Here is a 17,667-nt window from a genome sequence, read left to right as displayed (position 1 = left end):
AAAATGGAAAAAGGATGTGCCCAGGGGCCCCTGGCGCTGGGCTGGGGCCTCACTGCAAAGAATCCTTATATCGAAGGATGGACCCCACACCGAAGTTGTCCCCACCTCAAACTTGTGCTGCCCTGATAGACCCAAGGGAGCCCTACAAACTGACATCAGGAACCTGGACTGCTGAGTTTTCTTTCCCAGGGAAAATGGAAAAGGATGTGCCCAGGGGCCCCTGGCCCTGACTGCAAAAAATCCTTATATCGAAGGACGGAGCGCAGACCGAAGGTGTCCCCACCTCAAACTTGTGCTGCCCTGATAGACCCAAGGGAGCCCTACAAACTGACATCAGGAACCTGGACTGCTGAGTTTTCTTTCCCATGGAAAATGGCCAAAGGATGTGCCCAGGGGCCCCTGGCCCTGACTGCAAAAAATCCTTATATCGAAGGACGGAGCGCAGACCGAAGGTGTCCCCACCTCAAACTTGTGCTGCCCTGATAGACCCAAGGGAGCCCTACAAACTGACATCAGGAACCTGGACTGCTGAGTTTTCTTTCCCAGGGAAAATGGCCAAAGGGTGTGCCCAGGGGCCCCTGGCCTTGGGCTGGGCCCTGAGTGCAAAAAATCCTTATATCGAAGCATGGAGCCCAGACCGAAATTCTCCCCATCTTAAACTTGTGCTGCCCTGATAGACCCAAGGGAGCCCTACAAACTGACATCAGGAACCTGGACTGCTGAGTTTTCTTTTCCAGGGAAAATGGCCAAAGGATGTGCCCAGTGGCCCCTGGTCCTGACTGCAAAAAATCCTTATATCGAAGGAGGGAGCCCAGACCGAAGTTGTCCCCAACTCAAACTTGTGCTGCCCTGATACACCCAAGGGAGCCCTACAAACTGACATCAGGAATCTGGGCTTCTGAATTTGCTTTCACTATGTAGATATCCCTCATTCATTGGCAGGGCCCTGCGATCCCCTTGGTTTTCAGGTCCCACGTTTCCTTTTGCTTCCTCAATGTCAAATCCTCACTGGATTTCCCTCATCTTGCATCTCCCACCCCCAAGTACTCAGGGATTTTTTTTCATGCCGAATACCTGTTTTAATCTGACAGTACAAAGCTTTGGCTTGATTTTTTCTGTGCTGGATTTCTCCTTGGGAAATCTGCCACCATATAACCCTAACCACAACCACTTTGCTTTGCTCAGAATTCACAACCTTCAGACCAGCATCATGGCACCTTACCCACTGGCCCTCCACTGGCACCTTCCCAAAGCATTCCAGTAATGCTCCACATTTTCAGTGGGCATCCTGTCTCGCCCTCATCCTGACCCTAAAAATACACCAAGGAATTCTAAAATAGCCATTAGGAAGGTATAACAATTCTCTAAAAGATGCCAGAGAAAGCCTTCAAAAATCCCCTAATAGCCCTGCAAAAAAAAACACTCAAGGAAGCCTGCTCTGCCTCCAAACCCCTTCCTGTTGCCCTCTAGCCCACAGATGTCATCCCTACCTTTTCGCAGCGGGTCCTGTTGTCCTCTGAGGGTTCTGGCGTTGTCCTGGTGCGAGGGTCGCTGCCCTGTCCCACTGGGAGGCTTCCGGTGTGGTCTCGCTGTCAGGCTTGCTGTGCTGTGCTGCTGTTGTTAGGGGTGAAAAGGGAAAAGGCTGCTTAGGGTGAGGTTAGGGCTGGGTGAGGGGTGCTGCACCTGTACCCTAACTTGCCTCCTAAGCTGTACGCTGTAGCCCTGATCCCCACTGGACTGTCCAGCCCTCAGACCCTCTCCCTTCACCCCTGACCCCTCCCTCAGCCCCCCAGCCCTCAGGCTCTGGCTGTCACCCTCGAACCCCCCTTTGCCCCTCAAGCCCCCTCTCCTCTGCTCCTCAGCCCCCAGCTTCTCTGTGTCACCCTCCAGCTGCCCCTGCCCCCCTCAGCATCTCTCTGTGTCACCCACTGTCCCCTCCCCTGTTCCTCCCTCAGCTCCCAGCCTCTGTCACCCTCAAGCTGTCCCTCAGCCTCTATGCCATGAAAAGACCCTAAAAAACCCACAAAAATGCCCTAAAAAAACCCTCATCTTCAAAATGTCTTAAAACCCCGACAAAAACATGAAAATAGCCTCAAAATGCCCTTAAAATACAATAAAAATACTCTACTTTAAAAAGCCCCTAAAACACCCCTAAAAACCCCCAAAGAACGTTTAAAAAATATCTCTAAATATTCCTAGAAGAGCTCTAAAAATAGCCCCAAAATCCTTAAAACACATTGATGAGACCCTAAAGAAACACCGCAGCGAGGGAGGCTGGAAGATGCGAAGCCGCGCTCCCGGCCCCGGGCGCAGCGCGGCTCTGGCAGGAAAGCGGCTCCTCCGGCAGGAAGAGGCGGCGCCAGGCCAGGAGACCCCCGCCCGCTGCCCCCGGCCCGGCGGGGCCGGCACCGGGCCCGGGGGGCCCCGGCGGCGCCCGAGCCCCGCGCCCGGAGCGGACGGAGCGGCGGCACCGGCGCGGCGCCCGCGCCGCCTCCCCCGCCCGCCGGCCCGGCCAAAGCTCCGCTCGGCTCCGCACGGCTCGCACTGGCGCGGCTCCGGCGGGCCCGCGGCAGCCCAGCCGCGCCCAGCTCCCCTTCCGCCCCGGCCAGCCCCGGCACTTCCGGCAGGGCTCCGCGCCGGACCCTTTGCTGCCGGGCCGGGGGCAGAAGAAGCGCCCCGAATGCAGCGGCACAGCCCGATCCCCGCCCTGCCAGCGCTGCCACGGCTGCAGCTCCCTTCCTCTGAAGCCCCGACACTGATGCCACGCTCCGGCGCTCACCTCACCCTAACAAGGGAAAAGAAATGTAGGCTTCCCTTCAATCGTGTCCCCTAGAAGAGAAGAAAAGAAGCAGCTTTCCTCAAATGATGGCAAAAGGGAGAATTTTACCTCAATCCAAACCCCTTAAAAGGTGGGACCACAGGACTGCCCCCTCCAATTCAACCCCAGGATGACGAAATTTCAAAGGGAAAGGAGAAAAGTCCCCGCTATAAAGGCACAGCACCGGCTCACCTGCTTGGCTGCTGCTTCTCGGCACAAAGGTTTGTCCCTGGGCTCCTCCTTTGAGCAATGCTCCACGTATCCAAGTGTGTATCCAGGTGATCCCCCGGACCCTGTCCAAAGCGCCCACCGTCCTTCCAGGAGACAGCCCCGCGAGCCCCCCACAAACTCCTCTTCTCCAGCAGCTCTGTGCAAAACCCGGCTGAGGCAAAGCCTCACCCTTAAATAACCTCCCCCCGGCAGGACACGCCCCTCCTCCTCATCAACTTAACAGCTCGCACCTGCTGCTGTTGCCACTCTCCAACAGCGTCTCTTGGTCTCTCCCTCTCCAGCACACAGCCCACTTCTCACAGACACAGATCCAACAGAAATCTGCTACAGGTGTTGGCTTTTCTTAATCCACCTGGTTACATGATTAAAACACATACATGCATTGATGGTCATTGAGAGAAAGCTTTCCCCTGGAGAAAACAGACCTTTTGCCGGCACACTTTGATACACCTTCGGAAAAAGCAGAAATTGCACCAACTCCTAAGACCCCTGCTGAGGAACCCAGCCCTGCCTGGGACACCCAAAGCAGCAGACCTTGAAAAAGGAGGGGAAAAGTCAAGCTTGGAGTGGAAAAAGAGGATAGAACTACAGCAGCCTTTAAAAATGCCTGCACAGAGCAATAGTGGGAACCAGACACATTTATTCTTTCCTTGCTTTCTGTGATGACATAAATAGGAAGTAAGAACACGTTAAACAAAAGGCAGAGCTAGGATTTTACAGGTCTTCATTTTGGCAGGCTGCATGACAAACACCTCTTCCAGGACTGCGATGCCTTTTGGGGAATGGCAGAGAACGGAGGCAAAAGGTGCCGGGAGCCCTTTCTGTTCCCTTCAGCCCCTGCAGCCCCTCCGGTGCTTTCAGGGCACTCTCTTGGTTCGTTCCTAGAGAAAAAGGCTAGGGCATGATTTTCAAAACTACTGCCCGTCCCCAGTCAGAGTTTCCTACATTCCTGGGTACAAATGAGTGGATGGAGGGAGTGGATGGATGCTGTCCAGCAGTGTCCCCAGGGGCATCTGGAGTGTTCACACTGCTGAGCTGAGAAAAACTCACCAAACCCAGCCCAGGGGCCTGTGATCCTCCACCCACCCGGGGGAACTCCGGTCGCTGTAAACAGAGGCCACAGCGCACACCAGGCTCTGCTGTGCCCGGTGAGGAGTCTCTGTATGAGCCCTGAGCCCTGGCATCGCCTCCCAAACACCACAGAGACCTCTTGTGCCATCAGAGAAAAGCCCTGGAGCAAACGTGTGTCCCCAGCACGATCAACAAGAGATGCAGAATTACCTCCTCAATAAAAACACTGTTTCTGATGGAAATGTTACCTCTGTCAACTGTGAGGATTTTATAGGAATACTGGCTCAAGAATTCAGTGACTTCAGGGATTCCATACCACAGGTTCCTGGGACTGCTTGGGCATCCAGAGCCTATAGTATTGGTTAAACTGGTAGAGCTGAGGATACTTATCAGCTTTGTCACAGAGCTGGAACGTCACGCAGGGAGCAAGGGGTTCTCTCGGAGAGTGCAGGAGGCCAGTGAAAACAGCACCAAGGTCCTCCACGACGTCTGCTCCTAGAAAAGCCAAATAAATTAAACTATTGACATGAGCACGGACACTGGGGCAACCTTCCTTACTTTGGGCCTTGCCAGCAGCCCACAGAGCCTCACGCAGAAAAGAACTGATCGAGATCAAAAAGTGTTCCTAGTGACCTAGACAGGTGCTCCTGGCCGCTGAGGTACCTGAAAAACCCTCCAGACATCATCAGCTCTTGCTTAAGCAAATAATCCACCTTCACCGTGTTGTGCCAAAAACACGCCCGGCCCTTAACAGGGAGAGACCCTGCCAGGCACCGCCTCAGAGAAGAACCGAGCTGTACTGGGGGGACACACCCAGCCAACGTGTACGAGTTAAACAGAATTTTCTCTCAGAACTGGGACTTTCAGCACCCCCCAGGTGCTACTCGACTGCCACATACACACAGAGGGCTTCGTGAGGTGCTCTGGGGTTGGCCAGTCCTGCTCCAAGCCCTGCTGATGCCCCGGTGGTTTTAAGGATGTCCTCAAGGAGGTGGTAGAACCTCACAGTGTTTGCCCCTGGAGCTTAATTTCTGAAGTTTTCCTTGGGAAACGCACCCACTTCCTACTTAACAAGGCAGTCCCCTCTCCCTGCTCTCAGGAAGAGCTGCCCACAGGCACGGGAACCACCTTCCTCTCCTGATCGCCACGCTCTGCCCTTAAAACGCTGTTACTGAGGCCAGCTACTTCCACACCAAGACTGTCCATGCAGGGACAGTGTCCCTTCTCTTCAGGGTCAGGGAAAAAGGGCAGAAGCACCTACAGAGCTTCAATGCCCCTCCTGAGCACAAAGCACCGTGAATCTGCACCTCCTGCTGCTTGCAGGGAAGATAATAAAATGCCTCAAGGTAAAAAATGATAAATGGTAAAAAATTATTACAAGAGGGTAGAAGTGATGCTGCTTTCACTCCACTGCTAGAAATGACACATAAAACATAAAAAAAAACCCTGTACCTGTTCCATTTTCAGACTGAAACAACAGCATATTCCTGGCTGCTCATGCAGCAGGGACAACAGCACTGAAGGGAAATGTTTGGATAATCATGTCTTCATTTAAAGAGAACCCAATTCCTTCATCTAAGCCATCACTGCCCTCCATCAGAACAGCCAGCACATCCACGACATCTAATAAGCGAAGGAAAAAATGTAAGCAGAGGATCCAGACTTACTGGGAAAACAACAGAGGTAGAATGCAACATTCCAGGAACACAAGGTAGCTTTTTAGTCACAAAAAAAAAGAAAGAAAAAAAAAAAACACCCAAAAAAAACTAAAAAAAAAAAAACCCACCAAAAAACAAAAAACCCCAAAAAACCCCAAAGGCACATTTGCCAGGCAATACAATGTTAGGGGCAGCACAAAAATCACAGCTGTACTTCACTCTGCCTTTCAAAGCTGCTGTCCAGCACAGGTTGCCCACAGAAGCTGTGGCTGCCCCCGGATCCCTGGAAGTGTCCAAGGCCAGGCTGGACAGGGCTTGGAGCACCCTGGCATGGTGGAAGGTGTCCCTGCCCATGGCAGGGGTGGAACGGGACGAGCTTTAAATAAAGGTGCCTTCCCATCCAAACCCTTCTGGGATTCCACGATTCTGTGAGCAGCCCCAGGCAGATGGGCTAAATTTCCATTGTGGTTCGGAAATGCTGCTGCAAGAGCACAAACAGATTTCAAATACTGTTCAAGTGGCACAACCACATCAAAAATTACGTCTGGGGGTAAAGTGGCAACTCTGCAATTCCAGCCTCTGATACCAAGGACACATGGAGGGCTGAATCCAGGGGGCGTTCGGGGTCCGAGTCGGGGTCGTCTTCATGAGCCACCAGCCTGGGGACCCAAAAATCGGGGGGAACCCCGAATTGGGGGGGGACCCAAAATTGGGGGGGTCCTGGGGGGCTCTGGAAGGTCTTTGCAGCATCCCAGGAAGAATTTTGGGAGTCCCAAGGGGGGGTTTGGGGAGTCATGAAGGGAATTTAGGGGGTCTCAGAGAGTTTTTGGGGGGTCCCAGGAGGAATTTTGGGGACCCTGATGGGAATTTTGGGGATCCCAGGGGGTGTTTTGAGGTCCTGGAGAGCTTTTTGGGGGGGTCTCAGGGAGTTTTTGGGGTCCCAGGAGGAATTTCAGGGGTCCTAAAGAGAAATTTGGAGGTCCCAGAAGGTGTTTTGGGGTGACAAATAGAATTTTGGGGGTTCAAGGGGTGTTTTGGGGTCCCGAAGGGAATTTTGGGGGTCCCAGTGGGGTTTTGGGGGTCCTGAAGGGAATTTTGGGCGTCCCAGGGGGGGTTTTGGAGTCCTGGGGAGAATTTTGGGTATCTCAAGAGGTTTTTGGGAGGAATTTTGGGGTCCCAAAGAGAATTTTGTGGGTCCTGGGGAGGGTTTGGGTCCTGAAGTAGAATTTTGGGGGTCCCAGGGGGTTTTGGGGGGTCCCAGGAGGAATTTCAGGGACCCTGATAGGAATTTTGGGGGTCCCAGCGGGGGTTTTGGAGTCCCAAAGGGAATTTTGGCCAACCCAGGGGGAGTTTTGGAGTCCTGGGGAGAATTTTGAGGGTCTCAGGGGGTTTTTGGGTGGAATTTTGGGGGTCCCGAGTGGAATTTTGTGGGTCCTGGGGAGGGTTTGGGGTTCTGAAGGGAATTTTGGGGGTTTCTGGGAGTTTTTTGGGGGTTCCAGTAGGAATTTTGAGGTCCTGAAGGGAAATTTGGGGGTCCCAGGGGGGGTTTTGGGGTCCCAAAGGGAATTTTGGAAGTCCCAGGGGGGATTTTGGGGTCCTGGAGAGGTTTTTGGGTGTCCCAGGGGGCCTTGTGATGTCCTGGAGAGAATTTTGGGGGTCTCAGGGGGTCTTGGCGAGGAATTTTGGGGGTCCCAAGTAGAATTTTGTGGGTCCTGGGGGGGGTTTGGGGTCCTCAAGTGGATTTTGGGGGTCTCAGGGGGTTTTGGGGGGTCCCAGGAGGAATTTAGGGGTCCTGAAGGGAATTTTGGGGTCTCAAGGAGTTTTGGGGGGTTTCAGGAGGAATTTCGAGGACCCTGATGGGAATTTTGGAGGTCCCAGGGGGGTTTTTGGGGTCCCAAATGGAAGTTTGGGCGTTCCGGGAGGGGTTTTGGGGTCCCAAAGGGAATTTTGATGGTCTCAGGGGGGTTTTGGGAGGAATTTTGTGGGTCCCGACCAGAATTTTGAGGGTCCTGGGGGTGGGTTTGGGGTCCTGAAGGGAATTTTGAGGTCTCACGAAGTTTTTGGGGGGTCCCAGAAAGAATTTCGGGGACCCTGATGGGAATTTTGGGGCTCCCGGGGGGGGGTTTGGGGTCCCGAAGAGAATTTTGGGGGTCTCAGTGGGGTTTTGGGTCTCCCAGGAGGAATTTCAGGGACCCTGATGGGAATTTGGGGTGTCCCAGGGGGGCTTGTGGTGTCCTGGGGAGAATTTTAGGGGTCTTGGGGGTTTTTTGGGAGGAATTTTGGGGGTCCCGAGTGGAATTTTGTGTGTCCTGGGGAGGGTTTGGGGTTCTGACGGGAATTTTGGGGACTTCTGGGAGTTTGTGGGGGGTCCCAGGAGGAATTTGGGGTTTGTGAGAACCCCAGCCTTTCTCTGGGGTCTCATGTGGTGAAATTCCTCCTCCAACCCGTGCTTCCAAAGAAAAACTCCGCAGGCTTTAGCTGTTCAGTCTCAAGGCAGTTTATCGCTAGTTATCTAACAGATTATGTTCTTGGACTGCGGCTGTTTGATCAGCGGCCTGGGTAGAGGCACACACACCCCCTGACATCCTCTCTATCTGCTGTCTTCTTCGTCTCTCCCCCCGCCCAGGGCTGCTGCTATCTTTTATAAGATATATTACGTATAACATGTTTACAATTATTCCCCAGTACCTACTACCTACGTTGCCAAGTGTTTTTCTACTCTAAACCAATCTGTGAGTGCCAACATCACCAAGAACATGGAGGTAAGGAAAAAGAAGGAGGAAGAACAGGATCAGCCCACTTTCCTCCATCTTAGAACTCCTGACCCCCATGTACAAAGTGAAAACCCCCCTGGACATGTGCTAAAACCCCCTTGTACAATACTAAAAAAATTTCCCCTCTACTTTGTAATTACTTTTACTATACTATCTAACCTTTTGTGACTGCTTGTTCCACCTCCAAAATTGGTAACTCATTCCATGGCTCAAACTCACAATCACAGCTGTTTCCAGCTGCCTGCCAGGGTCCCAAATGCTTCTGACCAAGGCCTGGAACCACTAAAAATGTCTGAGAGACATTATGAGTTCCCACAGGGGTCCTGAAAAGAAATCTGGGGGTCCCAGGGGGGGGTTTGGGGTCCTGAAGGGAATTTTGCGTGTCCCAGGGGGTTTTTGGAGTCCTGGGGAGAATTTTGAGGGTCTCAGGGGAGTTTTGGGAGGAATTTTGGGGTCCCGAGTAGAATTTTGTGGGTCCTGGGGGAAGTTTTGAGGTCCCGAAGGGAATTTTGGGAGTCATAGGGGGAGTTTTGAAGTCCTGGGGAAAATTTTGAGGGTCTTAGGGGGTTTTTGGGAGGAATTTTGAGGGTCCCGAGTAGAATTTTGGGGATCCTGGGGGGGAGGTTTGGGGTCCTGAAGTGAATTTTGGGGTCTCAGGAAGTTTTTGGGGGGTCCCAGAAAGAATTTTGGGGACCCCGATGGGAATTTGGGGCTCCCGGGAGGGTTTTTGGAGTCCGGAAGGGAATTTTGGGGGACCAGGGGGGGTTTTGGGGTCCCAATGGGAATTTTGGGAGTTCCAAGGGGGTGGGTTGGGGTCCGGAAGGGAATTTTAGGGGTCTCAGGGGGTTTTTGGGGGTACCTGGAGGAATTTCGGGGACCCTGATGGGAAATTTGGGAGTCCCAGGGGGGGTTTTGGGGTCCTGAAGGGAATTTTGGGCGTCCCAGGGGGAGTTTTGGAGTCCTGGGGAGAATTTTGGGGGTCTCAGGGGGTTTTCGGGAGGAATTTTGGGGGTCCCGAGTAGAATTTTGTGGGTCCTGGGGAGGGTTTGGGGTCCTGAAGGGAATTTTTGGGTCTCAGGGAGTTTTTGGGGGGGTCCCAGGAGGAATTTTGGGGACCGTGATGGGAATTTTGGGGGTCCCAGGGGGGTTTTTGGAGTCCCGAAGGGAATTTTGGGGGTCCCAGACGGGGTTTTGAGGGTCCCAAAGGGAATTTTTTGGTCTCTGGAGTTTTTGGGGTCCCAGTAAAAACTTCGGGGTCCTGAAGGGAATTTTGGGAGTCACAGGGGGCGTTTTGGAGTCCTGAGGAGAATTTTGGGGGTCTAAGGGCTTTTTTGGGAGGAATTTTGGGGGTCCCGGGTAGAATTTTGGGGGTCCTGGGGAGGTTTTATGGTCCTGAAGTGAATTTTGGGGTCTCTGGGAGTTTTTGGGGGGTCCCAAGAGGAATTTTGGGGACCCCGATGGGAATTTTGGGGATCCCAGGGGTGTTTTGGGGTCCCGAAGGGAATTTTGGGAGTCCCGGGGGGGGGTTGGAGTCCTGGGGAGAATTTTGATGGTCTCAGGGTTTTTTTGGGAGGAATTTCGGGGGTCCTGAGTAGAATTTTGGGGGTTCTGGAGGTGGGTTTGGGGTCCTGAAGGAAACTTTGGGGGTCTCAAGGAGTTTTGGGGGGTCCCAGGAGGAATTTCGGGGACTCTGATGGGAATTTTTAGGGGTCCCAGGGGGGGTTTTGGAGTCCCGAAGGGAATTTTGTGCGTTCCAGGGGGGGTTTTGGAGTCCTGGGTGGAATTTTGAGGGTCCTGGGGGTATGTTTGGGGTTCTGAAGGGAATTTTGGGGTCTCACTAAGTTTTTGGGGGGTCCCAGGAGGAATTTCGGGGACCCTGATGGGAATTTTGGGGGTCTCAGGGGGTATTGGGGGGTCCCATGAGGACTTTCGGGGTCCTGAAGGGAATTTTGGGGTGTCAAGGAGTTTTGGGGGGTCCCAGGAGGAATTTCGGGGAGTCTGATGGGAATTTTGAGGGGTCCCAGGGGGGGTTTTGGAGTCCTGGGGAGAATTTTAGGGGTCTCAGGGTTTTTTTGGGAGGAATTTTGGGGGTCCCGAGTAGAATTTTGTGGGTCCTGGGGAGGGTTTGGGGTTCTGAAGGGAATTTTGGGGGTCTATGGAAGTATTTGGGGGGTCCCAGGAGGAATTTTGGGGTCCTGAAGGGAATTTTGGGGGTCCTAGGGGGGGTTTTGGGGTCCCAAAAGGAATTTTGGGCGTCCCAGGGGGTTTTTGGGGGTCCCAGGAAGAATTTCCGGGTCCTGAAGGGAATTCTGGGGCTCCCAGGGGGGTTTTGGGGTCCCAAATGGAATTTTAGGCATTCCAGGGAGAGGTTTGGAGTCCTGGGGAGAATTTTGAGGGTCTCCGGGGGTTTTTGGGGGGAATTTTGGAGGTCCCGAGTAGAATTTTTTGGGTCCTGGGGGAGGTTTTGGGGTCCTGAAAAGAATTTTGGGGGTCTCACGAAGTTTTTGGGGGTCCCAGAAATAATTTTGGTGACCCTGATAGGAATTTGGGGGGTCTCAGGGGGTTTTGGGGGGTCCCACGAGGAATTTTGGCGTCTTGAAGGGAATTTTGGGGTCTCAAAGAGTTTTGGGGGCTTCCCAGGAGGAATTTTGGGGACCCTGATGGGAATTTTGGGTGTCCCAGGGGGGTTTTCGGGGTCCTGAAGGGAATTTTGGTGGTCCCAGGGGGGTTATCTGGGTTCTGAAGGGAATTTTGTGAGTCCCAGGGGGGTGTTCTGGGTTCCGAATGGAATTTTGTGGGTCCCAGGGGGGTTTTTGGGGTCCCTAAGGGAATTTTGGGCGTTCCAGGGCCGTCCCGATGGTTTTGGGGTCGCGCTGGTTGCGGGGCTGCAGTACCGCCCTGTGTCCACAAGGCGGCAGCATTTGTCAAGTGAGTCCGCGACAAGATGGCGGTCCGTGGGGACCTTGATGGTGACAGGCGTTTTTTGCCGATGCCTGTCGGCTCCCGCCAAAAACCCGCACGCTCGCGGCGCTCCTGACCCCACAGCCCGTGTGCACGGCATCGTAACCGCCGCGGAAAATCCCGTCGCGGGGCGCCGGCGGTGCGGGCAATTCAGGCAGTGTAAAAAACAGACACAGGTCCTCGAATTTCAACGTCCTCGTTTTCGCGCCCTCTCGAGAAGGTCAAGCGAGTCCGCGCCAAGCCCCTCCCAAGATGGCGGCCGCGGGCGGCGGGCTGCAGTGCCGCTCTCTGCCCACACGGCGGCAGCACTGTGCCGTCAGCAGCGAATGCCCCAAAGATCCGCGCGGGAAAGAACGGAACAAAAACCCTGCCTCGGACCCGATAGGAACCGAAAGAAAAAACCTTTCCTCTTAAACTGCATTTCAACAGAGTTTATTTTTACATTTTTCACATTTATATTCACATTCGGATTTATAATGTATATTGATATATAATTGTATTTTCATAATTCCTTACATTTATTCCATTTATTATATTTTATTATATTTTAGATTTTATACATATCTTAATAGATTGCTTACATATTTCTATAGTTAGATTTAGAGTTCTAAAAGGTTTATATTGATTAAAATAAAAACCTGACTCTATCCAAGTAAAAATCTTTTTAAAAAACCCTTTATTTAAACTCCATTTAAATTTATTTCTATTTTTCGCATTTATAGTCAAATTTACATTTTAAATGTAGATTGATGTATGGTGCTATTTATAGTCTATCTCTTCCTAATACTATTTTTATTTCTATTTTATATTTTTATATATATCTGTATACATTGAATATATATTTCCATATTTAGAACAATATCAAAATAAAATGTATATTCATATTTTTTCCATTAATGCCCTGCCTCTAACCAAATAAAAACAAAAACAAAAACAAAAAAATCTTTCTATAAACAATACTTGAATATATATTGAATACACCCTGCATTACAAATTGCAGGGGAAATGGATTCCCTCATGATTTGAACACAAGAAATAATGGAAAAGGAAGCTTTTTCCCACAATTTAAACCCCTTTTCTCTCCATAACCCCTCATTTTTCTGGGAGCGCTGTGGAAGGTCTGGGGGTTCTAAGGAGGGATTGACACAATAAAAGGGGAAAGTTGAAAGCTCTCCCGTGGAACCCCACATGCTGCCCGGCCTGCTCAGGTGCTGCCCCTTGGCAAGAGGGCTCTTCCCTCGGCATTTTCTCAAAGGGATGCTCGTGCCCGGGTGGGTCCGGCTGCTCCCCGATCCCTGCTGGATGTTCCAGCCATAGCTCCTGGAGGGACACTTGGGATACCCCTGTTAGCCCCTCGGGATTAGCAGCTCCCTGTGCAGGTGTGCCCAGGTAGCTGCACTGAAAGCAGCTGCTCACACGGGGAGCTGCTACACCTAGGAGTGGGGGATGAGGTGAAGAAAGGTCCTGTGGGGTGTTCCCTTCCCTACGCAGGCCTTTGCCAGACCCTTCAACAATGCGGTGCCAGATTTTCATTGCCAAGATAATTAACAGTCTTTCCCCTGGCCAAACAGGAATTGTGCTTCCAAAATTGCAAACAGTGAATGATTTCTTGCAGACACCAGCTGCCAACACCAGGAACTCTCACTGCCTTTGGAGAGCAGCACGCCTCCAGTGAACACACATCAACACACAGGGAGGGTGAGGTAGGTTTTACACGGAAAAAGGGCAGAGGTCGGGTCACAAGGCCTGTGGCCCCAGGTGACTTGATACATCTTTTTGTTCTGAATGGCACAGGATTTCCCCAGCAGCAAAACTGCTGACAGCAAGAATTCTGCCTGTCCTGGAAGAGACAAGGACCTCCTCAAAATTGACATCAGGAAGTGAAGAGGGAGAGCCATGTTTCACACAGAATAGGGCCAGGGACAGAGTCCAAGAGCCAGAAGCCATGAAAAAAGGGTTGCCCCTTGGAAATCTGAATGGAGAAGGATGTGTTGTGGACCCAAGCTGCTTTCATGTCGATGAGGGGTTGCCTTGATGATCCCAAGCAAAAATCGAAAACTGACGTCAGGAACCGGGACTGGCGAGCATGCATTCCTAGAGAAAATAGCTTGAATTCACGCAGACCACCATGCGGTCCTGGGTGGGCAGCTGAGTGCAGGAAATATGAACATAGAAAAATACAATCCAGGCCCAAACCGCACCCACCTCAAACTTCTGCTGCCCTGATACACCCAAGGGAGACCTACAAACTGACATCAGGAACCTGGACTGCTGAGTTTTCTTTCCCAGGGAAAATGGAAAAAGGATGTGCCCAGGGGCCCGTGGCCCTGGGCTGGGCCCTGACTGCAAAGAATCCTTATATCGAAGGATGGACCCCACACCGAAGTTGTCCCCACCTCAAACTTGTGCTGCCCTGATACACCCAAGAGAACCCTACAAACTGACATCAGGAACCTGGATTGCTGAGTTTTCTTTCCCAGGGAAAATGGCCAAAGGATGTGCCCGGGGGCCCCTGGACCTGGGCTGGCACCTCACTGCCAAAAATCCTTATATTGAAGGATGCAACCCACACCGAAGTTGTCCCCACCTCAAACTTGTGCTGCCCTGATAGACCCAAGGGAGCCCAACAAACTGACATCAGGAACCTGGACTGCTGAGTTTTCTTTCCCAGGCAAAATGGCCAAAGGATGTGCCCAGGAGCCCCTGGCCATGGGCTGGGCCCTGACTGCAAAGAATCCTTATATCAAAGGATGGAGCCCAGACCGAAGTTGTTCCCACCTCAATCTTGTGCTGCCCTGATAGACCCAAGGGAGCCCTAAAAACTGACATCAGGAACCTGGACTGCTGAGTTTTCTTTCCCAGGGAAAATGGAAAAAGGAAGTGCCCAGGGGCTTGTGGCCCTGGGCTGGGCCCTGACTGCAAAGAATCCTTAAATCGAAGGATGGAGCCCTGACCGAAGTTGTCCCCACCTCAAACTTGTGCTGCCCTGATAGACCCAAGGGAGCCCTACAAACTGACATCAAGAACCTGGACTGCTGAGTTTTCTTTCCCAGGGAAAGTGGCCAAAGGATGTGCACAGGGGCCCTTGGCCCTGGGCTGGGGCCTCACTGCAAAAAATCCTTATATCAAAGGATGGAGCCCACACCGAAGTTGTCCCCACCTCAAACTTGTGCTGCCCTGATAGACCCAAGGGAGCCCTACAAACTGACAGCAGGAACCTGGACTGCTGAGTTTTCTTTCCCAGGGAAAATGGAAAAAGGATGTGCCCAGGAGCCCCTGGCCCTGGGCAGGGACCTCACTGCAAAGAATCCTTATATCGAAGGATGGACCCCACACCGAAGTGTCCCCACCTCAAACTTGTGCTGCCCTGATAGACCCAAGGGAGCCCTACAGACTGACATCAGGAACCTGGACTGCTGAGTTTTCTTTCCCAGGGAAAATGGAAAAAGGATGTGCCCAGGGGCCCCTTGCCCTGACAGCAAAAAATCCTTATATCGAAGGATGGAGCCCACACCGAAGTTGTCCCCACCTCAAACTTGTGCTGCCCTGATAGACCCAAGGGAGCCCTACAAACTGACATCAGGAACCTGGACTGCTGAGTTTTCTTTCCCAAGGAAAATGGCCAAAGGATGTGCCCAGGGGCCCCTAGCCCTGGGCTTGGACCTCACTGCAAAAAATCCTTATATCAAAGGATGGAGCCCAGACCGAAGATGTCCCCACCTCAAAATTGTGCTGCCCTGATAGACCCAAGGGAGCCCTACAAACTGACATCAGGAACCTGGACTGCTGAGTTTTCTTTCCCAGGCAAAATGGCCAAAGGATGTGCCCAGGGGCCCCTGGACCTGGGCTGGGCCCTGACTGCAAAAAATCCTTATATCGAAGGATGGAGCCCAGACCAAAATTGTTCCCACCTCCAACTTGTGCTGCCCTGATACACGCAAGGGAGCCCTACAAACTGACATCAGGAACCTTGACTGCTGAGTTTTCTTTCCCAGGGAAAATGGAAAAAGGATGTGCCCAGGAGCCCCTGGCCCTGGGCTGGGGCCTCACTGCAAAAAATCCTTATATCGAAGGATGGACCCCACACCGAAGTTGTCCCCACCTCAAACTTGTGCTGCCCTGATAGACCCAAGGGAGCCCTACAAACTGACATCAGGAACCTGGACTGCTGAGTTTTCTTTCCCAGGGAAAATGGCTGCAGGTCCTGAAGGGAACAAAAAGGGCTCCCGGCCTTTGCCTCTGTTCTCTAACATTCCCCAAAAGGCATCGCAGTCCCGGAAGAGGTGTTTGTCATGCAGCCTGCCAAAATAAATTCTTGTAAAATTCTAGCTCTGCCTTTTTTTTAACGTGTTCTTACTTCCTATTTATGTAATCGCAGAAAGCAAGGAAAGAATAAATGTGTCTGGTTCCCACTATTGCTCTGTGCAGGCATTTTTAAAGCCTGCTGTAGTTCTATCCTCTTTTTCCACTCCAAGCTTCACTTTTCCCCCCTTTTTCAATGTCTGCTGCTTTGGGTTTCCCAGGCAGGGCTGGGTTCCTCGGCAGGGGTCTTAGGAGTTGGTGCAGATTCCGCTTTTTCCGAAGGTGTATCAAAGTGTGCCGGCAAAAGGATTGTTTTCTCCAGGAAAAAGCTTTCTCTCAACGACCATCAATGCATGTATGTGTTTTAATCTTGTAACCAGGTGGATTAAGAAAAGCCGACACCTGTAGCAGAGTTTTGTTGGATCTGTGTCTGTGAGAAGTGGGCTGTGTGCTGGAGAGGGAGAGACCAAGAGATGCTGTTGGAGAGTGGCAACAGCGGCAGGTGTGAGCTGCTAACTTGATGAGGGCTCAGAGCAGACACAGGTGTGAGCTGTTAAGATGATGAGGAAGAGGGGCGGATCCCTCTGGGGGGAGGTTATTTAAGGGCGAGGCTTTGCCTCATCCTGCTTTTGCATGGAGCTGCTGGAGAAGAGGAGTTTATAGGGGCCTCCCAGGGCTGTCTCATGAAAGGACGGTGAGTACTTTGAACATGGTTTAGGGGATCACCTGGGCACCTCCTTTGGCCATTTTCCCTGGGAAAGAAAACTCAGCAGTCCAGGTTCCTGATGTCAGTTTGTAGGGCTCCCTTGGGTCTATCAGGGCCGCACAAGTTTGAGGTGGCGACAACTTCGGTGTGGGGTCCATCCTTCGATATAAGGATTTTTTGCAGTGAGGCCCCTGCCCAGGGCCAGGGGCCCCTGGGCACATCCTTTTTCCATTTTCCCTGGGAAAGAAAACTCAGCAGTCCAGGTTCCTGATGTCAGTTTGTAGGGCTCCCTTGGGTCTATCAGGGCAGCACAAGTTTGAGGTGGGGACAAATTCGGTGTGGGGTCCATCCTTCGATATATGGATTTTTTGCAGTCAGGGCCAGGGGCCCCTGGGCACATCCTTTTTCCATTTTCCCTGGGAAAGAAAACTCAGCAGTCCAGGTTCCTGATGTCAGTTTGTAGGGCTCCCTTGGGTCTATCAGGGCCGCACAAGTTTGAGGTGGGGACAACTTCGGTGTGGGGTCCATCCTTCGATATAAGGATTTTTTGCAGTGAGGCCCCTGCCCAGGGCCAGGGGCCCCTGGGCACATCCTTTTTCCATTTTCCCTGGGAAAGAAAACTCAGCAGTCCAGGTTCCTGATGTCAGTTTGTAGGGCTCCCTTGGGTCTATCAGGGCAGCACAAGTTTGAGGTGGGGACAAATTCGGTGTGGGCGCCATCCTTCGATATAAGGATTTTTTGCAGTCAGGGCCAGGGGCCCCAGGGCACATCCTTTTTCCATTTTCCCTGGGAAAGAAAACTCAGCAGTCCAGGTTCCTGATGTCAGTTTGTAGGGCTCCCTTGGGTCTATCAGGGCAGCACAAGTTTGAGGTTGGGACAACTTCGATGTGGGCTCCATCCTTCGATATAAGGATTTTTTGCAGTCAGGGCCAGGGGCCCCTGGGCACATCCTTTTTCCATTTTCCCTGGGAAAGAAAACTCAGCAGTCCAGGTTCCTGATGTCAGTTTGTAGGGCTCCCTTGGATCTATCAGGGCAGCACAAGTTTGAGGTGGGGACAACTTCGGTGTGGGGTCCATCCTTCGATATAAGGATTCTTTGCAGTCAGGGCCCAGCCCAGGACCAGGGGCCCCTGGGCACATCCTTTT

At 52.2% G+C, this 17,667-nt stretch overlaps 2 long non-coding RNA genes across 2 annotated transcripts; both read right to left on the bottom strand.

Annotated features, from left to right (window-relative positions):
- Positions 1–1,113: 1,113 nt before the first annotated feature.
- On the bottom strand, positions 1,114–3,195 carry LOC144248416 (uncharacterized). Its single transcript, XR_013341726.1, has 3 exons — positions 3,011–3,195; positions 2,780–2,829; positions 1,114–1,614 (listed from the first exon to the last, which is right to left on the bottom strand). It is a non-coding gene; the product is annotated as an uncharacterized LOC144248416 (long non-coding RNA).
- Positions 3,196–3,669: 474 nt separating this feature from the next.
- On the bottom strand, positions 3,670–6,192 carry LOC144248417 (uncharacterized). The gene is made up of 2 exons (XR_013341727.1): positions 5,573–6,192; positions 3,670–4,615 (listed from the first exon to the last, which is right to left on the bottom strand). It is a non-coding gene; the product is annotated as an uncharacterized LOC144248417 (long non-coding RNA).
- Positions 6,193–17,667: the final 11,475 nt, after the last annotated feature.

This window comes from Lonchura striata, unplaced genomic scaffold (assembly GCF_046129695.1).
Source record: "Lonchura striata isolate bLonStr1 unplaced genomic scaffold, bLonStr1.mat Scaffold_114, whole genome shotgun sequence".
Taxonomy (NCBI): Eukaryota; Metazoa; Chordata; class Aves; order Passeriformes; family Estrildidae; genus Lonchura; species Lonchura striata.
The sequence above is the reverse complement of the archived record's forward strand: the minus strand, read 5'-3'. Positions and strand labels throughout refer to the sequence as shown.